The following is a 22,954-nucleotide window of genomic DNA, read 5'->3' as shown; positions in this document are numbered from 1 at the left end:
GTTAATTATAAAAATATATCTACAAATTATGGAAAATAAGAAAATATAAAATAATCTTACCTAACAGCCTAAAATATTTATAAATACAAGTAGTTCAGTTAAGATAGAGTGTATCCTGGGATTCCATATGCTGACTGTCCTAGCTCTCCTGGCTCAGTTCACGGCTGCAATTATGTTAAGTCATTTGGTTCATTTTTAATATCTAGATGTTCTTGCATGCACGGCCACAAAACTGTATGAATAAGACCCTATTGTATGTACATTTTTTAATAATTTCTTTTTCCTTTAACAATGTGCTTTCTGAGTTCTATCCTTGTGTTTTTCTGGGTTTCAAACATATTTAATTCATGAGTATTATTATATTCACTGAGAAAGAACCGTTGCTAATTTAATTGACAGTTTTGTTAAAAGAGATCTTTCTAACTTGTTGTAGACACAGATTTTTTTTTTTTTTATCACGTTGCTCTGTGTATAGGGGATGGGAAGCATAAGAGCTGTTAGGAAGATATGTCTAAAAACCTCTTCACATTTTTGGTTAAATTATGCTTGAATCACTGCTTGATTGAATTGCTAATGCTTACTTCTTATCTTGGTATCATTCTGTGAGCTGTCAAGAGCGTTGATGAATGAGCATTCTTCAAAGAATGCCCCAGCAGTGAGTTCTTCTGATAGGTGCTGTATTCATGCTCTGTCTCTCACCTGCCCGATGGGCCCCCAGGTGTGGGGAAGTTTTCAGTCTTTCTGGTTTGTACCTGCCCTCCCAGTAGTCCTCCTGTGATGTGCTGAATGCAGCTTTACAGGGCTGGAGGTGTCTGAGGGTGCTTCAGGAGCAACAAGCAGTTTGTTGTAGCTGTCTCTGTGGAGGCAGGAAATTGCTCTGGCCTAGAGCGCCCTATCTAGCAAAGACTGCCACCAAGCTCATGACAACACTCCTGCCTCAGCGTCTTGAGTGCTAAGATTTCATATGTGAACTATAATATCTGACAAGTATGTGTCATTTTACAAAATGGAGTGCTTCATGAATTTGTGTGTCATCTTTGCTCAGGGGCTATGGCAATCTCTGCATTGTTCCAGTTTCCTTGTATTTGCTGCAGAAGCAAGTACATCTGTGCCATTCTTAACAGTGACAAGATCATGTCTGTTATCTAGGCCACTGGAACTGTATGACAGTATTCATTATGAAAAATCCTAATGTAGTTCATATAGATCAAACTGGAAAAAAATATCTTGGGGTTGGTGAAGTACAGTTTGTTAATTTCTCTACTTACAAAAGCACATTGTAGTAATCAAGTTCTATCTGTGTGAGTATTTAAATTGTTTCATTTTTTGGCATCTTACGTCATTGTAATTTTTTTATGTGAATTATTCCATGATTTCACTATAAGTATTTGTAACTAGGTATACTATCTTATACATGGACAAACTGTAATGTGTAATTGAGTCAAATCAATAAACTAATAACTAGGCAGCTATTAACTGAAAATTACAGTCTCTCCTGCTTTAAACATGTCATTTTCATAGTAAACTATTTAAATGGCATGCTTTGTATCGCACCTATAACCCCATTACACTGGAAATTTAAGAGCTACATTATTGACCGGTAGCAACAAATATTTTTGTATTTGTCTTTGTCATATTTTCACATATATAAAAGTGAACTTAATCAAATATAAATCAGTCCATATGTTAATAAAATATATTTTATGGATATTCTTTTTTTTTTTTTTTTTTACACTCTACCCAGCAATACGAGAATGATAACGATGAACCGTAAGAAGCAAGGGCGAGGCAGTTCCTCCACCATCAGCCTGGCTCATCCTCTTTTCGGGTGCCAAACTTGTCATTTCAGATTTGGCGTCTTAACCTGAGGGCCAGCTGTGTACTTTGAACAAGGCATAGCCACAAGCCTTGTCTATGTGTGAGCTAAATGCCCCTCACACACCCCTTCCTGGCCCATGAGGAGAGCTGAGGAGGTTTTAAGGCTAGCAATGGGCCAAAAAGCATCCCAAGGAAGAGGACATTGTCACCTTTTCCCTGATATTATTGTTCTGAATTTGCACGTTAAAGCTCTTTGTGTTTTCCTAAGATTTTTGATAGTTAATGATTATGCAGTTGTGTTTTCTCCAGCTTACTTTTTTCTTTTATTTCTTTTTTTTAACTGTGAGAAAGAGATCATCTCCCACCAATGACAAACTTTCTCACAAAATTATACCTAGAACCTGATTATTTATCAATAAAAGCCAGTATTATATTATATTGTAGTATTATATTATACTTTATTATTATGTTATACTATAGTATTATATTATAGTATTATATTATACTACACAGCCTGCAGATATTGATGATTTCTGATATTTTAAACATTCCCCAGTGATACAAATGGAATGTTAGCCACTGAAATATAAATGATATCATATATTGTTTTTTTTGGCTGAAACATAGCAATGAAGCCTACTCCATGGATTTGAAACAACAGCAACAAAAACCCCACATCTCTTGTGTGTGTGTGTTTGATCTCTCTCTCTCTCTCTCTCTCTCTCTCTCTCTCTCTCTCTCTCTCTCTCTCTCTCTCTCTGTCCCAACTGTCTTAGAACTTACTTTTCAGACCAGGCTGTCCTCAGATTTGGAGATCTGCCTGTCTCTGCCTCCTGAGTGCCAGAATTAAAGGCATGCATCACTACCACCAGGCCAAAATTCTTTTTAACCTGATCATAGTAGAGCAAAAGGGGAAAAAACCCACTATATATTGGAGAAGATATATTCCACTGAATAGTTTCTATTTGATTTGGGAGATGAAATGAACCCCCATACACCCACCCACAGGATAGCCAGGTCTCTGTGCGCATTAAGCATGTCACTCTACTTACACTTTCCAGTCTCTGATGCGCTGATGTGATTCAGGAGTTACCACTATTATTTGGTGGAGATCAGGATGCTGTGCCATTTTAGCAACTTAATTACTCATCAACATATGTATCATGTGCTATTAGCAGGATGGTACCTATTAGCTTTTCTGAACTTTTTTTTCTATAAACACTTAAAAGCACTGTTTTTTGAGTTTTCTGTGAATACTGACACCACCCACTGTGCTGTGAGCCTTGCTGCATTCATAGTGTGTGTGTGTCTCTCTCTGTGTGTGCGTAGATAATTCTTCTTTCCCCTTCCGTTCTGCCTTCCTGCAGCTTTCTTCCCTCGAGCTCTCTCCTCTTCCTTTGCTTTTTCTTTACCCATCACACACTATGTAAAACCATTTATCCAGAGATATCTGGGGAGTCACAGGCAATTCCATTCATTCCCATGATTTCCTTGTCTAAAAGATGGGGCCACATGAATCTTTTCCTAAGAGTGAACTCACAGAATCTTTATCCTTCTAGATTTTTCTTGATGTCAGGTACCTAGGTTCTATAGAGCCTAAAAACTTCTGCACTTCACTTCCCTCCAGTAGGAAAAAGTTTGAAGACTTCTTTGAGTGGGCCATGGAAAGAGATGGACCAGCCAGACGAGTTAAGATAGAAATGAGTTCTTCTGAACTGGACAGCTGTAACAGTGGATAGTCCATGAGACGTCAACAAGAAAGCAGCAGAGCTTCGGTTAATGTTTCAGTAGAAAATAACTCCCATGATGTATGTGTTTTGTATGAGGTTCTGAATCCTTAGGTTGTACTTACTTGGTTTTGACTGTTAATGTGTCATTGATAACAAAAAGAATTGTTAAATACGAGGAAAATTCACATTTCAGACATATTTATGAAAAGTGAGAATAAAAAATTTCACTGACCCTTTTACTGCGAAAGGCTTATAGATGTAGAAAATTATATAAATACAGTCTGACTCTCCAGCGAAATTTTGTAAGTAAAACTACCACCCAAGAGGGAAATGGGAAACGAAGAGTCCTCAGAGGCTCTGTCAGGCCCTTTGCTAATCAAATGCTTTGCTTTTCTTGTAATCAACTTCCTCGATACGCCTTGCTCCATGTTTTTGCTGAGCATACAGTCTTAAATAACGTAGTTTAGTTCTGCCTGTTTTGAATTTCATATAAATTAAATTATACAGTGTATAATATTTTGGTCTGTTTCTTTCCCTCAAATTAAGTTTTTGAGATTTATTGGTTTTTGGAGGCTCTTTAGTAGCTGTTTGTTTTTATTACCATGTAGTATTATTTTATAAAAGTATGCCTTGATTTATCTTCCACTATGCTGATGGCCATTTGAGCTGTTTCCAGATTTTGTTTTGTTTATACATCCTTGGTTGTTGTTAGGTTTTAGATTTTGGTGTTTTTCAGGTATCCTAAACTTCTATTTATACCTGCAAATGTTTCTCATGAAAGTAAGATTGGGCTTCAAAAGGGATGCACATTTTAACTTTATTACATAATGTAGTTTGTTTTTCTTTTCTATTTATGCCCCCCACCAATAGGGTATGGAAGTCTTCATTGTTCCATGAACCGCTTTGTGCTTTGTTTTTGTGTTGGCGGGAGGGCATGGTGTGGAAGCTAGTTTACATTGGGATGTCCTTCTTATTCCTTGTTCTGTGTTACCCTTTTAGGCAGGGTTTCTCACCGCACCCAAACCTTGATGTTTCGGCTACACTGTTTGGCCAGCCATCTCCCTGCATCCATCTTCTCTGACCCCCCAGTGCTGGGGTTGCAGAAACCAGCTGTTTATGCAGGTGCTCGGGATCTGAATTCTTTTAAAAACCATTTTACGACAAATTTTATTTCTAAAGATCTGTAGTTTTTGTGACTAGACTTCTTCAGGATGATTTTGTCTCTAGTGTCATGAGATATTAAATATTATTAACAATTTCTGCTTTAGTCCCAGAGTAATTACTGTGATATAAAAGATTACATTGAAATAGTTAAGCATACCTTCATCCTCAGCGCTCCTTCCCCAAAGATAAGCGTTTTTAGAATAGTTAACAGTCTGAACAGCATTTTCCAAGAGAAAAATTAAAAATAGTCTTCTATGGGATCTGGATGTTTGCAGCGAGGACTTTGCCCACTGTACTGTCTCCAGCAGCCCACATTAAGGGATGTTTTTATTTGTTTTTGTGGTACTGGAGTCTGAACCTAGAACTTTGTACAGCAAGGCAAGTGCTTCTCTTCTGAGCTCTATTGCGCAGCCTCAAATCACAGGATTTTGAAGTTTTCCTTGACATATCTAACTTAAATATTAAAGTTTAAAGTTTCTGGTTCCCATCAGTTGAATACCACTCTGTGTGTGCTTACCCTTTTAGATTCTTTTTCTTATGAAGTCTATTCAGGACTTTTGCCCATTTTTTTCTGTTGTGATGTGTGTTTTTGTGTTGGTTTGTGAAAGTGGTCTATATTATTATAGTAACAACCTTTTCTTTGCATTCTTTGCCCTTAGAGGAGAACATGGGCCAGAGTACTCACTTGCCATTGCTTTATCAGGGGCTAAAGTCCCTGCAAAAAGAAAGCAGAGCAGGAGAGACCCTAGTCAGACCATGCAGCTCTGGGCAGGTGGCCACTAGGTTTAACAGATTGCTCAGACTCAGAGACTCTTCTACAGGAACAATGACCCGCCTCTCAAGACCTCATCGAAGCAGAACAGGGAAATACCTGCTGCCGAGGGCCTGCTGCTGGTGTGTCCGTACACTGTGAACTAACCCACACTGCCAGGCTGTGTACATGCGAGTGCTGGGTGGGACCTTGTGGTCTGAAGCAACAGAGACCATAGCTTTTGGTCAGGAAGAAGGCACCAAGGGCCTCCCATGTTCTTGCTCCTCCCATCTTCACTGCATATCAGAAATGAGTTTCTTGGAATGGCGCCCCTACACTGCACAAAGGTCTCCTTCTGGCACCCCTGGAAGCTAAAATCATGTTTCTCTGAGTCTTATGTAAAAGCAAACACATGAAAACACGAGGAGCACATATGCAGATTTGAGTTTTATCATGAAATTTCCATGTATAAAGTCCAAATGTCATTTAAATTAAGAAAATGCCACTTGGCTGCTTATGCTACCCCAGTAAATTCTAAGGAAAGAATCTCAGAAATCATGTTCCTGTGATTCCTGTACAAATCAGATTAAAGATTACATATGAAATAAGACAGAGACCTCTAAAGAGTCAATCACTCATCTTCATGTCAGAGAGAGCGGCCTTGGATTTCATTACGGAGTGGAAGGTATGTTCATTATTTGTGCAAAAATCAATGACAGTTTGCAAACTCTCACTGAATGGTGTGGCCTCCAGTTTGACTTGCCACCCTATGTTTCAATGAATTCCCAAGTATTTAATAGACACTCACTCATCACATTTTTGGTGGGCAGAAATGATAAATACTATATTAAAGTGTGAGACTAGAAATAGGAAGAGAAACAGCCACCGATTCGCCCCCTTGCAATCTTGGTTCTTTCTTGGTATTCACTGACACATTACACTGACATTTATTTAATGTTAACCAAAAGGAGGGGCAGTTTTTATTCATCCTACTGTCTTTATAACACTCCTAAATACTTTGTTTTTTCTAAAAGTTCTCTTAAGACAATAATTAGCCAACAGTGTTATGTGTGAAGCTATGTTTTCTTAGAATATATCTTTCCATTATCTATATTGAATTGTATTTTTTCATTTGTCTCCCTTGAAACCATGATATTTTATAAGGATAGTGTGTAAATGTTAGTTTTTGTGTTAGTGTTTTGTGCTGAAGGCAGAAAATGTGAAAACTACATGGGCATGCGTTTTTTTTTTTAATTTTGAACACACTGCACTGAAATCTGTAGTCTGCATGAGAATTCAGAGACGTGTGTGTCTGCAGTGCATGGGAATTTAGAGACAGATGTGTATGTTTGCAGTGCATGAGAATTCAGAGACGTGTGTGTTTGCAGTGCATGGGAACTCAGAGACGTGTGTTTTCAGTGCACGGAAACTTAGAGACGTGTGTGTTTGCAGTGCACGGGAACTCAGAGACGTGTGTGTTTGTAGTGGATTTTGTTTCTGTCATTTGTAATTGCAGAGCCTCGGTCATGCTGTCACTGGGTCAGGACGAGTCAGTCTGACAATGGCACCAAGGACACTGTTTCCTCACAATTGTGTCCATGATGTCACCCTCAGATGTTATAGTGTACCTGTAGCACACAGGCCTTTAACTACCTCTATATTACTGTCAAGACTGAATTCCCAATTTCCATTAAAGTTTATGTTTTCAAACTGAATAGATTATTATCAAAAATACTGTAACATAGGTGTGTGTGTTAGAAAGTGTAGTAAAAGCATGCCTTGCTTTAGTGTTCCAGATAAGAGCATTACTTTAAACGTGTAGACCTGAGGATTTAGCTCAGTGGAGGACACAGCGCAGTGAAGGATACAGCGCAGTGAAGGACAAGGCACCGTGGTAGGGTGCTTGTCCGGCATATGTGAAGCTGTAGGTTCAGTCCTCAGCACTGTGGAGGAAAAAACAAACTGAACACTAAAAACCCTTCTTCCTTGAATTGAATATTTAGCTCAGTAATAAAGCATTTGCCAGCAAGTTTCTGGGTTCCATACTCAGCACCACACTGGACCCCATCATCCCCCATCCACACACACTCATTCTTTGTCTTTTTAAAAAATATTTATTTATTTATTACGGATACAATATTTTGTCTGCGTGTATGCCTGCAGGCTAGAAGAGGTCACTGACTTCATTAAAGATGGTTGTGAGCCACCATGTGGTTGCTGGGAATCAAACTCGGGTCCTTTGGAAGAGCAGGCAATGCTCTTAACCACTGAGCCATCTCTCCAGCCCTCTTTGTCTTAATAGTATACTATGGAAATATTAAGTTCATGTTTAACCTTAGATAATTGTAAATTTAATTCTTAAAATACGTTTGAAATAAAAACAAACTTCTGTCAAGGCATATATTACCTCCCATTTATTTTTCTCCCCTTTATTTAAAATAGATTCTTTTTTCATATTTTATTGAAAATAGATTCTTTTCTCATTCTTCTCCTGATTATGTTTCCCCTCCCTCTGCTCCTCCCACTTCCTCCCCATTTCCCTTCATCTGGATCCACTCTCTTTCTGTCTCTCATACTTTTTATGGAGCTTAATGCTTGACTGTGGTGAGCCAGCTCTCTGTAAAATGAAACTAAAGCCATATGCCAAAGCCCATTGATGTCCTCTAACTAGGGTTGTACCTAACACCAGGGTACATCATCTTAATATTGTAAAACATCACAGTGTCTTTACCTTAAATAATTATGAAGATGCTGAGGTCACTACCAAGCCACGAACAATGAATGAAACTTACATTTTGCATTTTAAATATTAAAGTTTAAAATCTGATTGCCTAAGCTCTGGTATCTGGTCGAGAATGCAAATTTTAAAACAAAATGCTGAGGCAGATCTTTGGAAATATGTGACTTTAAATGCCTTAAATTCCAAATTTAAAACGTTTTGTAAGTGACTGTGACTTATAATATGGTCACAGTTGCTCTGGCTTTCCACCTTAACTCTTCATGATAATTCTCCAAAATTGACTTTATGTTTCACTTTCCTATGCAAGTTTAAAATAGAGACGGAAGGCAGAATACGTAGAAGCCAGCAGAGCTGTGGCAGTGAGATGGTAAAGGAAACACAAACGTCTTTTAAAGCGTGAGGACGGTCTACGTGGGTCCTGTCCTTCCATGTTGGAAAATATCTCATTTATCTGCATCGCTATGCTCACTTCCTGAGCAAAAAAATGGTGACATCAGTATTCCGTTATTGTCAAATCAAAGGCAATGTACGGGAATTTTGCTTCAAATTAAATACAAGAATTCTAGACCTAAAATGGTTCTGAAGAGCCATGTCTTTTAGATCCCAAGGTGGTATTGGTGAAAATCATCATCAATGAGAGTGTACAGATTGAGACTAACTCAGATATGTCTATAAATGTTTTTGTAATAAGCAAATGTGGCTTAAGGTGGAGTGCTCATGGAATTGTAGTTTATGGAGCATGTACCAGAAAGGATGTGCTCTCCCTTTTCTCTGAAATATAGCCTGGGAGCTTCCTGCTGCAGGACGCTTGCAACATTCTGAAGCATTCAGACCCCAGGCTCCTGCTTCTTCCACCCTCATTCTGGTTGTTAGGGGACCACAAGAGAAGAGTTTTGAGCCAACAGTTTTCCTGGAAGCCTTTTTGTAAAAGTATTTTTGAAAACAGAGGTGAAGCACATGGAATTAGAGTGTTTTAATTATCTTCTGAATTCTGAATCTGCTATAAATCTGTGATTATATATGTAGTTGGTTATAGTGATTTTCTCCAAAGAAGGCTTGCTTTATTTTATTAACCACAGTGGTAGATGGTAGTCGGTCTGCATAGCTTCTTTTATTTGGGCAGATGTAATTGATGCGTTCTTTTAGAAGATTCACTTGCTAAAAAGAAAAACACATAATTCACAGACCAGCCATCCCTCTAGAAACTGACAGCTGTCCGGCAGCGTGCAGCATCCCACCTCCACCCTGGGCTTTGGCAAATACCAGTGTGTTTATTGGAGTGTGGGTGAGAGGGGCATCTGGCATCTAGACATGAGCTTCCTCTTGGAGAAGCCAAACTTCCCTTCAGGAAGCCTTTGGAAATACAGAAGCCAAGGGCAGGTACATCATCATCACTGTGATGTTGACATCCCATTCCTCAGAAAGAACTGGGAAGAAAGTTCCCATTGATAGTGGATGGCTTTTTTTTAGGGTGTCCTAACCAAGGATTTGTAGGTCATAAAATCATCTAAACTAGTCTCCCTCCAACTCCCTCCCTCCCTCCCTCCCTCCCTCCCTCCCTCCCTCCCTCCCTCCCTCCCTCCCTCCCTCCCTCCTTCCCTCCTTCCCTCTCTCTTTCGTGTGTGTGTGTGTGTGTGTGTGTTTTCCTTTCTCTTTCCCAGAAATAGTCAAAAAAGCCTATGTGGGCATCATGCAACTAATTTTCAATACTTGACTGTGTAGGCAACTCATTTCTTCTTTCTCACCTTCCTAGAGCAGTGTGGCAAGGACACACTAAGATGTGAGGAAGTAGCTCGATGTACTGTATCAAGCCCACAGGAAATGTGTACTAACTACTGGAAAATGCATTGTGGTTCCCTGTGTCTTCCTAAACCTGTTTGGAGCCTGAGGAAAAGGACAATTCCTTATATTGAATCCATTTTTATTTAAAATTATATTTTGTTTTATGTGGATGATAGTTATTGAATGTCATTTGTTTAAATATTAATAATCTGACCTACTAAGCATTTGTTGTCCTTTAAATTTTGTACCCACAGTGAGGTCCTTATATCCTCCATCCAGAGATTGGCCAAGGGATTTTGGTAAACAGACCTTTGAAGTGTGGCACACTTTTCATGGTGACTGCACAAACATCTGGGTGTCATGCTTACCACACGGCCTCGTATTGAAATGTACTCTTACAGATTTGGAGCAGTCCCTTCCAGTGTCAGGAGCCCATTGACTTGAATCTGGGGATCCTCGTCTGTTGTTAGCGCCTTTAAGAAGTAGTGCTTTTCATTAGAATTTGACACATGGGTGTTAAATATTTTAGCATCCCTGTACTTAGGTTATGCTTCGCAATCTGGGGCATCTTCTAATTGTGATCAGAAGTTTCTCGTCTCTAGTGTGTTTTAGAATTGTGTTCAGCGGTTTCTGTGGCTCATCACGCGCCTTGTTGTTTAGTTGTTTCAGGTTCCTCTACATAGAGAACACATGATTATTTGGCGGTGGTACACATTTCAGGGGGGCGTTTATTTTTTGACTTCATCATTGTTCATTTAAAAGTATATTGTTCTAAAATAAATAGGTATTACAAGCATGCATAATAAAATCTGAGCACCGTGAAATCATGAATGAAAGCATTTAAAATGAAACCAGTTTTGTTGAAGTAAACCCGTACATTTAATTTAGATTGCTTTGAATGATCCCCTTTGCAGAGTATAATAGCCAGCCAACTCAATTTTGAGCACACTTTATCCTGAAAGAGAACTGAACTGCCCTACTTTCTGTACCTATGCTTTTTCCTGCTCCCAGATTCTGATTGAACAGGTAGAGTCTAGAGGTCACACTACACGGAAGTAGGCTTCACCCGAGTTTTGCTCAGCAACTTATAAATCATCCAAATGATTGCGAAGATAAACATATGGCTATAAATGGGGAAATGCTACCAAGGAGAAACCCAGAGGGTGAAGCAGGAGTGAAAATAAAGGGTGAATCCCACCGTGAGTAGAAAAAGTGTCTGCTGATAAGTAGAGACCAAGGGAGAACCAGGCGGCAGAATGAAGGGAACAGATCCGGCCCGGCCCTGATTGACATGGCGCCCATCTTCTAGGCTCGGGAGGGTGTTACAGAAAGGAGCTGTGAAAACCAACTCTCTATAAAAGTGTACTATACAAATTGGCTATGTGTATGTATGTCTGTGCTGGGGACGGATGGCGGAAGTGGTTATAGGCTGTTTCAAGAGAGCACAGTAGTGGGACTGATGTATAAGCAGGAGATGAGCCAGGTTTCATCACCTCTACAATAGTTCATAGACGATGTAGCCTTGTGATTTGTGGCTATGATTCAGTTTGTGTGGCCCTGGTGCTTCTGCCTACCTGTGTTATTGACATAGGACAAAGGAAGCCACAGAGGTCTGAATAGCAGTTACAGGGAGACAGAAACTAGGGCAGAAAGTAATATGATGCTCGGACAGAACACATGGCCTGACTCACACAAAAGATGGATGTGGAGATCCTTTGAGAAAAAACCCTGCTGCTAGCCCTGCTTCGAGCACACTTCAGAAACAATCTCCAGCTTACCAGGGTTCAATTTACCGGGGTGTGACTTACCTTCAAATTTATGATGATGCAAAGAGAGAGGCACCCGGTGGAAATCCTACTTTGAACTTTGACCTGTCTGTGGGCTAGTTAAATGATGTCCAATAGAGCTTCAGCCAGACATGGCTCCGAGACAGCCACACCACCCCAAGGGGAAGCTGATTTCTCCACATGGTGAGTTACAGGACTGTAGTGTTCCTCAGATTAGATGGAGCGAATGTGGCTTAGACTCTCAAAAATTTCAGCTTATGATAGCTTTATTGTCGCAGTTCTCAAAATGTGGGCTGCAACCCTTTTGGGAGTCCGAATGACCCTTTCACAGGGACCGCCAAAGCCTATCAGAAAGCACAGATGTTTTCATTATGTTTCATAACAGTATCAAAATTACAGTTTAGAAGGAACAATGACAATAGTCTTGTGGCTGGACATGACTAAAACACGAGGAAGTGTATTGAAGGGTCAGCAGCGTTAGGAAGGCCGAGAGCCACTGCTTTATTGGAACGTAACACCATCAGAAGTCAAGAAGGAGCTGCTGTCTCAGGTATAATATGCTTCATACATCCCGTGGAAGAAGACAGATCACAGAAGTTAAAAGACCTGAGTGCAGACTTTAAGATAATTTTTTAAAAGACAGGGTCTCACTATGTGTCTCACCCTGGTTGACCTGCAATTCACTATGGAGACCAGGTTAACCTAACTGCACAGAGATGTTCCTGCCGCTGCGTTTTGTGTGTTTGATTTGAAGGCAGGAACCACCATACCCAGCTAAAAATAGCATTTTCTTGAAGTATGGAAAATTGAGTATTTTGCAAAATTGTCCTTTGGGAATAACTGTCTATTTACTGGATATGCACTGCTTGAGGGCCAGTGAGTGTGACTGTTAGGGAAAGTCTCGTGCTGAGGCCGTGAGGACAGAGGAAGAATGCCGCTGGGGACGGGTAACGCTGGACTTGAGTGCTTGTCGGAAACGATGAAGCACTTGGCCACTGAGCTATGCCTCCATCCACTTGTTTCTGCTTAAAATTCTTAGGGTCTATCTCTTGACTACTGATACTATAGGAAGACAGATGTAGTAGATAAATAGCTGAAGAAAGTAGTGAAATTGACTCCTCCATTTATTTTTGACTGATATACAAGACCAAAAATGGCATACTTTGTGCTGCATAGTTTTATGCCAACTCGACACAAGCTAAGTCATCTGGGAGAAGGGGACCTCAGTTAAGAAAATGCCCCCATAAGATCGGGTTGTAGACAGGCCTGTTAGGCTTTTCTTAATTAGTGAATGGTTGGGGCGAGACCAAGCCAGTGCGGGTGGGGCCACCACCAGGCTGGTGGTTCTGGGTTCTGCAGGAAAACAGATGAACAAGTCTAGAAACAGCACCCCTCCTTGGCTTCTGCAGTAGATCTTGGCTCCAGTTCCCTGCCCTATTTGAGTTCCTTCAATGATTAATAGTGATATGGAAGTGGAAACCAAATAAACCCTTTCCTCCCAAGTTGCTTTTTAATAGAAGCCCCAACTCAGACACAGATTAAAAGACAGATATGTAATATTTTAATACATATGTTCCTTACATAAGGTTAAACATATCTACTATAATATTGATAATTCATATATAATGAGAACTTTCACAATCATTTGATCCAGTTTTGAAATTCTTCAGTTCTCCATTGCTATCTGAAGTCATAGAAGCACACCAGAGCTTGCTGCTGCTACCTAACTGTGACACTGTCCCAGTTAACCAGCCGCTCCCCGTCCCACCCCACCTTCCCATTCTGCATTCAACTTGTGTGATATTCTGAATTATCAGAAACTGACTGGTTTGTTTCATGTGTTGCAAATGACAGGATTTCACTTATTTTTGTGGATGAACAGTATTTGTGTGTGTGTGTGTGTGCACTTGCGTGCGCACGTGTGCATGAGCTACATTTCCCTTATGCGTGAGTTCACAGACACTTAGGTTATTCTGTTTACTGCCCGCTGTGAATAGTGGTGCAGAGGTCATGTGAGAGAAGTTTACACGGCATGATGGTCTCCCTTCCTCTGAAATACACTCAGTAGCTGCATTGCGAAACCATAGAATAATTCCAAGTTTTTTTTTCTTTTTTTGAGAGACCTCTGTGTTGATTTCCATAATGGCCTATACAAATTTACATTTTCACCGATAGTATGCAAATTTTCTCTTTTTCATACAGCCTACCAGCATTGCTATCCTTAGTCATTTTGATAATAACAGTCGTTATTGCAATAAGATGTGAGCTTGTTTTAGTTTTGATTTGCATTTCTCTTATCCTTGGTGATGCTGAGAAATTTTTATGCTCCCATTGGTCACTGTAAGTATTTCTTTAAATGAACTCTCTATTTAGGTTTATTGCTCATATTTTAAATTAGATTATTTTGTTTTTATGCTGAGCTTTTGGAGTTTCTTATGTTCTGGAGTTAGATCCCTTCTTAGATTTGTAGTTTGTGCATATGACCCCCATCCCCCCATTCTGTAGGTTTCTCTTTATTCTGTTGACAGTGTTTTGTTTATGTTTGTTTTTACAAAATGCCATTGGTATTTTGACAGGAATTACGTTGAATCTTCAAATCTCCCTAGGTGGTATGGACAGTTTAAGAGTATTGATTCTTCTGATCTGTGAACACTGGATATATTTTCCCTTTCTTGTGCAAATTCTCTTTAACTTCTTTCATCAATGGTTTACAGTTTTCATTATAGAGATCTACCTCTGGTTAGGTTCATAGGATTTTGCATCTTTTAGTTATGATTGAGCTGTCTTCTTGATCTCTACTTCATGTCATTCACTACTGACATGTAGCAGAACTATTGACGTTTTGTCTGCTGATACTGTATCTCGCAGCATGACTGACATTACTTTTAAGGTCTCATAGCTGTTTGGTGGAATTGTAGGGTTTTTCCACACATGAGATGCGGTCTGCAAACACTGACAGTTCAACTGCACGTTTCCTAATCTGTGGGCTCTTTCTTTCTCTTTGCTGATTGCTCTTACTTGGTCTTCAAATACAACCTATAACAAAAGTGGTGAAAATAGTCTTTGCTTTGGAAAATCTTAGAAAGCTTTCAGTTTTCCTAATTTAATATGTTTCTTAGTTTCTTTCCCTGTTTCTGTGATAAAATGCCTGGAACCTAAGCAACTTGAGCGAGAAGACTTTGTTTTGGCTGGCATTTCAAGAGAATGTTCCGTGATGGAGGGGATATTGGTGTGGTAGGAATTTGATGCAATCACCATCTACAATGAAGAACAGAGATCAGTGCACACATGTTTTGGTTTCACTCTGCCCATTTTACATAGTCCAGAATTCCCACTCAAAGAGTGGTCTGATCCACAATTGGTGAGGCCTCTCGCATAAGTTAACCCAATCAGGATACCGCCACACACATTCGCAGAAGCTAGCTTGAATCTACATAATCACAGGTGTCAGGTGTGCCTGAAGGCCCGTCTCCTGATTCCAGCAGCTACGAAGTTGACTACACCCATCACAGCGGATTAGCTTTCATCTGATTTTAAATGAACTTTACCGTATTTAGGTGTGTTCTTTCTGTGCCTGACTTGTTCACCATTTTGTTGGTGCTGGTTTTGCTAATGAATTCTGGATCTTGCTTAATTCCCTTCTGCTCCTGTTGAAATGGTCACATGGTTTTCTTCTTTCCGTTGATGGGACACATCACATTCTTTGATTCATAAATGTTGAACTAGCCCTGCATCCATGAGATGTTTCCCATGTAATCATGTTGAATATTGGTTAATGTCCATTAGATTCAATTTCCCAGTGTTTTGTAGATGATTGCATCACTTTTTTCATGAACAATGATAACCTAGTTTTTTGTTGTTGGTACCTTGCCTAGTTTTAATGTCAGGATAGTGCTGACCTTATACACTGTCTTTGAGAGACTATGCTATTAGAATTCTATAAAGAGAATTGGTTGTAGTTCTTTAGATGTTTGGTATACTGTAGCAGCAAAGCAGTATGGCTCCTGACAGTTCTTTTTGTTCAAGTTAGTACTTGTTATTGATCTGATTAACTATTTCTGTGTGCTAGTTTTGGTAAGGTGTATGAGCTTAAGACTTTTTTTTAAAACTTCTTCTAGCTTATCAAATTTGATCTTGTGTATATGTTTAGAATAATTTGATCCATTGCAAATCTATGGTATCAGCTATAACATCCCTTTTTGTCTCAGATTTTATTTAAGTTCTCTTACTATCTCTTTTTCTCTTTCTCTATCTCTCTCATCTCTCTATCTTCCTCTTCTCCGTTTCTCTATCATTTGATGTAAATAAAGAATTCTCAATTTTTTTAAAAAATATTTATTTATTTATTATGTATACAATATTCTGTCTGTGTGTATGCCTACAGGCCAGAAGAGGGCACCAGACCCCATTACAGATGGTTGTCAGCCACCATGTGGTTGCTGGGAATTGAACTCAGGACCTTTGGAAGAGCAGGCAATGCTCTTAACCTCTGAGCCATCTCTCGAGCCCAGAATTCTCAATTTTTTATCCTTTAAAAAACTTCAGCTACTATCTTTTTCAGTAAAATTTAATTGTATCATTTCTGTTTTCTTTCCTACTCCAGGCCCCCTTTACTCCCTCTCAAGTTTATGGCCTTTTATCTTTGGTTAGTATTATTACACACACAGACACACAAATATATATATATATATATTTGTATATATATAAATATGTATATATGCATATATACATACATATATATACAACCTGCTGAGTCCATTTAGTGTTGATTGTATGTGTATGTTTTCATGGCTGACTACTTGGTGTTAGGTAGCCCGTTAAGGGGCTCATCCCTGGGGAACAGTCATTTCATTGATCATTTGCATTTTTGTAGACTTTGTTTCATGTTTTATTTTTGACATGAATAATTTCTAGCAAATTTAAATTTGTTTTCTTTTTATAGTTGTTTGAGAGGTATCAACATGACATTTATTTTGAATCTTTCTATGTTTTGTGCAGCAATAACTTGTTTATTTGAGATGATTTTGCTTTTTCTTACTAATTAACTTTTTAAATGAATAAATGAGGGTTTATGTCTTTTGAGTGTTTCACAGATCTTGCAAAACTTTAGCATGCCTCTTTAAGTTGATCCATTTAGGCATTTGTGTACAGCTTTAAATTAGCTCAGAAAGATGCTGTGGAATAATATGGAATCATCATATTGGGATCAGAAGCAAAAGCGATTCTTTAAACATAATTTTTAACATGTTCTAAGAGTCCTCCTGTTGTGACTTTGACCTGCCTACTGAAGCTATACTTATTTCAATGAATGCATATAAAGTTTACAAATAATTTGCAAAAATATTCGAGGGAAACAATCCCCTGAAAAACATCATGAATTGAGGGCAGCTCTATGTGTTCATAAACTCAGTGACCGAATTTTGATGTGGACTTTTACTTATCATTAAAAAAAAAATTTGTGGTTTGCAAACAGCAATTTAAATTGACCTGTGATTGATATCTATACACAGCAGAAAGGCTTAAGTGGGGTAGTGGCTTCATCTTTAAAGAGCACCCCCACTCACGATCGTATGCAAAAGGGCGGCTCATCTGTAGCCACACTGACTGAAAACTTTGCTTGTATGTGTCTCAGGCAACATTGCTTCCTGTCATATTTGGAAGTCTTAATTTTAGGAGATGGCAGAGAAAGATTTTTTAATGATCACACCTTACAGAATGATGGTAAATTGAACAATCCTAATGAACATATACACATACACACATATTTATTTCACTTGAAATGATAGGAATTAACATGTATTGTTCTTGTGACCTGTGTTTATGAGCCCATTGGTGGAACTCTTGGTCTAGAAGAACCAAGATCCTGATCATATTAGAAACTCTGTCTACAACTAAAATCTCGATGAGATCCCATGAATCCTCTAAAAATCAGTATTTTCCTTTGCAGGGGTATAAAAGAGGAGCTAGGTAAAAAGGTTATAGTCTCCCTGATGCACAGTCCTTGGGGCTGTGGCGGCTCAGTGACTGAAGTGCTTGCCGCCCAAGCAGGAGGACAGAAATTCAATCTCTGGAACTCATATGAAAAGGTCAGGCATGGTGGCATGCACTTGTGATCCCAGTCCTGGAAGGTGGACACAGGCTGGTTCTTAGTGCTCATTTGCCATCTGACTTGGCCTAATAGGTAAGCTCCAGGGCAGCATGTAGTAGGAGCTGCGGTGGGCTGCGTTTCCGCCCAGCTCCGCATGGCTCGCTTTACCCGAAATAATTACATGGAAAAACTGTATTCTTTTGAACACTGCCTGGCCCATTAGTTCCAGTCTCTTATTGGCTAACTCTCACATCTCGATTAACCCATTTTTAATTATTTGTGTAGCCCCACGAGCTGGCTTACCAGGAAAGATCTTAACCTGCATCTGTGTCGGGTGGGAGAATCATGGCAACTGCCTGACTTGGCTTCTTTCTCCCAGCATTCTGTTCTGTCTACTCCGCCTACCTAATTTTCTGTCCTATTAAAGGGCCAAGGCAGTCTCTTTATTTAACCAATGAAATCAACACAAAACAGAAGATTCTCCCACATCAGCAGCAGGAGCCCTCGTCTTAAGATAAAAGGATGGTAACAGAGGGATAACACCTAAGTTGTCGTCCCTGATTCCACACCCGTGCGCAACTGCACACACAAATATAGTCCTACCAAGATACGTGAGTCTAGAGAGGATAAAATTATCAAATAAGCCACTTTCTCCCAATCCAGAGGAGAGGTTTTCATCCTAGCAAATGAACTTCCGTGTTTCCACCTCCCCACCACTGTATTGAGGTCCTTCTTTAATCCAAACTCTGAAATTTGCCTAGGCAAATCTTTTCGAACTGAACTGAAGTAAAATCCATTGTATTTTTTTACCCAATTATGCTGTCTTTTACCTTTGCTACAATTTACTTGTGAAAAAGTTAGGATTAGTGGGCTTTTATATGAATGATGCCTCTTTGTTTAGCTAAGGAACATTTATCCTAAAGAGTATTTAGTATGATTATTCAGTTGATATTTGAATTGAGCTTGCTCACTGAAGGGCAAATGTTCTTCAGTTGTGAAGCCTGGAACCTTTGAACTCTAAGCTTTACACTAAAAAGGAACCTTAGAGAATGCAATTATTTATTTATTTATTTATTTATTTATTTATTTATTTATTTATTATGTATACAATATTCTGTCTATTTATATGTCTGTAAGTCAGAAGAGAGCACCAGACCTCATTACAGATGGTTGTGAGCCACCATGTGGTTGCCAGGAATTGAACTCAGGACCTTTGGAAGAGCAGGCAATGCTCTTAACCATTGAGCCATCTCTCCAGCCCGAGAATGTAATTTTTATAGATCATCTTCTCTCAGTGTTCAGCTTACTGTGTGGCTGTTAATTAAACATCTCTAGAGACTGCCTAAAACTCTTAGGGCCCCAAAATATCTAATAAACAATCTAATAAACACGTCAAAACTGTTTACAACTCTTAAAGTACTTATTAATTAAGTTACAGATGTGCCAAGGTTTTTTAAAAAACCAAATATATAGTATGTATAAGATATAAAGCAGCAGAATTACAGAAGAATGTTTGCTTTAAAAAAGATTTATTATCCCTGTGAAAATACCAGCTCCTTTTGTTGTACTTATACTTACTAATTTATAGATTTTTTTTATGAAATACAACTTTGTTGATAAAATTTAATACTGAAGTCATCTTTTTGAAAATCAGTTCATAGTGAAAAGCGAAGCGTCCCTAGATGGAGTGTGGAATTGTTTATGCAGTGGGAAGTGATGACTTTTGTCTGGGCTTTAGTTGTAGACATCGAACTCATTGGGCATAATTCTCTGTCGTCACGTGAAATCCCATTATTTGTTTGAAAGAAAAAGTAAGAACAAATACCTACAATTTTAAAACTACATTTTAAAAATTATGGGTGAACATATAAATGAGATATAATTTGCCTTCCCGTTGCACATCAGGTTGTTCTGTATGTGATTATGTTGGTTTACTTTCATTAATTAGGTAGTTCTTTCCTTTCATGAAGTCTTTGTGCGCACCCTGTCATGACAGGCATGAAGGTGACAGGAGTCTCAGCATTGGTTCTTGCATTTATTTCCTGACTCACAGTCTCTTTCAGTCCCGGCCTGTGAGATTCCGGGCATTTTCCTGCCTCCACTTTGTTATAAGAACGCAGAGACCACTGATGGACTGTGTCTGGTTCTGTGTAAGTCTGGGAGATCCTAACTCAGTTCTTTACAACCGCACGAGTGTTCTGCTCACTGAGCTATCCTCTCAACTCCTGATTGGCCAATTCTTTTGTACTAGTACCACAATGTAGTTAGTTTTCCCTATGTACCAGGGACTGTGATCCATGGTAGAGACTTGAAGGCTCAACCCTTTGTGTTAAGGCCCCTAGAATTCTTGTGAGTTCAGACAAGCAAATGCACTCCTCAGAGTGACACATGGCTGTAGGCTATGCTAACTGCTGGCCCGGAGGATCCTGAGGATATAGAAGCGAACTATTTCAGGATTCTGTAAATAGTGAATATTGTGATGCCAGCAACTACCCACCCCAAATCAAATGCCACCAGAATGTCATTTTACTTTAGCCTGGACTGAGGATTTTAGGGGAGACAATTTCTGATCTGGGTCTGGGTGGTGGAGTAAATGGGAGAGAAGGCAAGATGGTAAACTCATGCATCTGTGGACTCATGCATGTGAGTGAGTACCCCCACAGCAGGCCATTCCCCAGAGGCTGCATCTGAGTACCCCCACAGCAGGCCATTCCCCAGAGGCTGCATCTGAGTACCTCCACAGCAGGCCATTCCCCAGAGGCTGCATCTGAGTACCTCCACAGCAGGCCATTCCCCAGAGGCTGCATCTGAGTACCCCCACAGCAGGCCATTCCCCAGAGGCTGCATCTGAGTACCCCCACAGCAGGCCATTCCCCAGAGGCTGCATCTGAGTACCCCCACAGCAGGCCATTCCCCAGAGGCTGCATCTGAGTACCTCCACAGCAGGCCATTCCCCAGAGGCTGCATCTGAGTACCTCCACAGCAGGCCATTCCCCAGAGGCTGCATCTGAGTACCCCCACAGCAGGCCATTCCCCAGAGGCTGACTACTACTCTTGGACAAAATAGATGTTCACCTGCTACGTTTAACGATCCCCACAGTCTGAAGCTGAAACTCCAGAACCAAAATATCAGTAAGTTTTGCACTGAGCCTGGTTCAGAACCATTCACCGCCTGCTTATTTTCTGTGATTGATCTTCTTCAGTGTGGGCAGAGGCATTGGTGTTTCTTCTTATTCACGAAGACTTCCATGTTCTAGGTCTGGGTTGCAAGAAGTTGCCCTCTATCTCCCCTCCACTTCCACCCCCTTACAATGTGGGTTCCAGCCTACTCTGCTGCATAGGAAAAGTGATAAGAGTGGACTTTTTATTAAGGCTTAACATTGTTGCTGGTAACAATAGAAAGTAGTGACAAACCAATGTATACATATCATACTAGGTAATTTATACATGTTTGTTGACAATAGAGCTGCAATTCTAAACCTATGGGTGAGGCCCCTTTCGGGGATGGAACAACCCTCACATAAGGGTCAGCTAAGAGAGCATCAGAAAACAGAGAGATTTACATCACTGTTCATAGATTAGCAAAATTACAGTTATGAAGTAGCAATGGAAATGGTTTTATGTTTGGGGTCACCACGGCATGAGGAAGTGTATTAAAGGGTCGCAGCATTAGGAAGGTTGAGAGCCACTGCAATGGATGATTTGGCATTGGTTTTTGAAAATAATAACAAAGTCAATTTTGAGGGTCAAATGGAAGAGACTTGGAGCCATGTCCATATGTAACGCTAGGCCTCATGTTTAGCGCATAGGGATTCCTCAGCAGCGATAGCGAGTATTTTTCCTGCTTAGGTGAGCGTTGCTTTAGCAAATATGTAATGCAACATTGAGATGAAGACTGTATTATTCTGACCGGTTCCTTTAAAGAATTTCAGTGAATTGGTCTTTCTAAGAACTAGTTTAACCATACGATATAAATATGCTTCTTTTGCACAACAGAGACCATTTATTTGAGTTCATTGAAAGTGCTTTGTTTTCCGTTGTATGAGTGCCCCCCCCCCGTTGTGTTCCTCTAGCAGTGAGCTTCCTTCTCACAGAATGTGATGAACCTTGCCCCCTCCATTCTAACAGTTGCGGCATAGTGAAACTGAGTCTAAACTGTGGGGTTTATGTGTAGACAGAAGGTCGTTAAAGAATCTGATGTCTTAACCTTCCCATAGTGAGAGCATGGTTGGGTGATGTGAAACCCTTCAGCCCCCTTCTCAGAACCTTCTCCCTCCCCTTTCTAAACTGCAAAGATATAACATCAGTTTGTATAAGTCATAATTATGTCCAAGACCAACAGAAAAGAATTCTAGTTTCTTTTCCTCAGATTTTCTAAAATTGGCTAGTGGCGGGGGCTGCCTGTTGCCATGTGACAGTCCCCACCTGCAGAGCTGCTGTCTTTGGGTGACTTGCAGGGAGGCTGCTGGTTAGCACAGGATATGGCTGGCCTTGCCCCTCTGTGGATTCTGTGTGATGAGTAGTAGATTTTTGTATAGGAAACCTTTTAAAAGGTGGCATATTGATGAACCTGTTCCTCCACCCAGAAGGAAAGGGGGGCTCAGGAAAGGGTGCAGAGTCTACACGGTACAGGGTGTGTGGTATACTGTGTGCACAGGGCATACCCAGGCGGCACTGAGCTAGCACACACTCTGTTCATGTGACAGAGCTGGCATTTAAAGCACACCTAAAGGATTATCTGTCTTCTTCGAAAAGTTTCTCAATCATGCCAATTGTAAATACACTAAGCATGCTTTCTCTCCTTAGTGTCATGCTAGAAGGGAGCCCATGTGGATAGTTTTGTCAGTCTCCTGCGGCACTGAGGTAGCATTGACTTGCCCCTCTTGAATTGCTCTGCTTCTTAAGAACTCTCTTGATATATATTGAAAGCCAGAGGTGGCATATGGGATCCAGATGTTACACCCACCCGTGAGTCCACCTGGCTCTGATGGCTAGTTTCAAATCCGGGGCACAGAGATGGGCCTAGTTAAACTCTGTGGGACACCAAACAAAACAGAAACTAGTGAATGTAGGAAGGAGGTTGTAGTGAAGCAG

At 40.0% G+C, this 22,954-nt stretch overlaps 1 protein-coding gene and 1 pseudogene across 1 annotated transcript in view; one reads left to right on the top strand and one right to left on the bottom strand.

Annotated features, from left to right (window-relative positions):
- Camk4 (calcium/calmodulin dependent protein kinase IV) overlaps positions 1-22,954 on the top strand; it is a 219,253-nt gene that overhangs the window by 72,280 nt on the left and 124,019 nt on the right. The window lies entirely within an intron of this gene.
- LOC130887098 (U6 spliceosomal RNA) lies at positions 1,001-1,100 on the bottom strand (annotated as a pseudogene).

Source organism: Chionomys nivalis, chromosome 14 (genome assembly GCF_950005125.1).
Source record: "Chionomys nivalis chromosome 14, mChiNiv1.1, whole genome shotgun sequence".
Classification (NCBI taxonomy): Eukaryota; Metazoa; Chordata; class Mammalia; order Rodentia; family Cricetidae; genus Chionomys; species Chionomys nivalis.
This window is presented reverse-complemented; position numbering and strand designations above follow the sequence as displayed.